Here is a 588-nt window from a genome sequence, read left to right on the forward strand (position 1 = left end):
GGTCTCAATGTCGGCTTCAGCAGTCACATTCAATCCCATTCCCGTTTGGACCTCTTCCCGCCGATGGAAATGCACAAAATTCGGCCTGAACACGCGGGACGCTCCCCCCTCGAAGGCGAGACCGTCGCCAGAACCGCCGGGTCAAATCCGGCCGAGCTACCCGCGTTAGAGGTCTCAATGTCGGCTTCAGCAGTCACATTCAATCCCATTCACGTTTGGAACACTTCCCGCCGTTAACAATGCACGATATTCGGCCTGAACACGCGGGACGCTCCCCCCTCGAAGGTGAGACCTTCGGCAGAACCGCCGGGTCAAATCCTGCCGAGCTACCCGCGTTAGAGGTCTCAATGTCGGCTTCAGCAGTCACATTCAATCCCATTCCCGTTTGGACCTCTTCCCGCCGATGGAAATGCACAAAATTCGGCCTGAACACGCGGGGCGCTCCCCCCTCGAAGGCGAGACCGTCGCCAGAACCGCCGGGTCAAATCCGGCTGAGCTACCCGCGTTACAGGTCTCAAAGTCGGCTTCAGCAGTCACATTCAATCCCATTCCCTTTTGGAACACTTCCCGCCGTTAACAATGCACGAT

This window comes from Chiloscyllium punctatum, unplaced genomic scaffold, assembly GCF_047496795.1.
Source record: "Chiloscyllium punctatum isolate Juve2018m unplaced genomic scaffold, sChiPun1.3 scaffold_721, whole genome shotgun sequence".
NCBI lineage: Eukaryota > Metazoa > Chordata > Chondrichthyes > Orectolobiformes > Hemiscylliidae > Chiloscyllium > Chiloscyllium punctatum.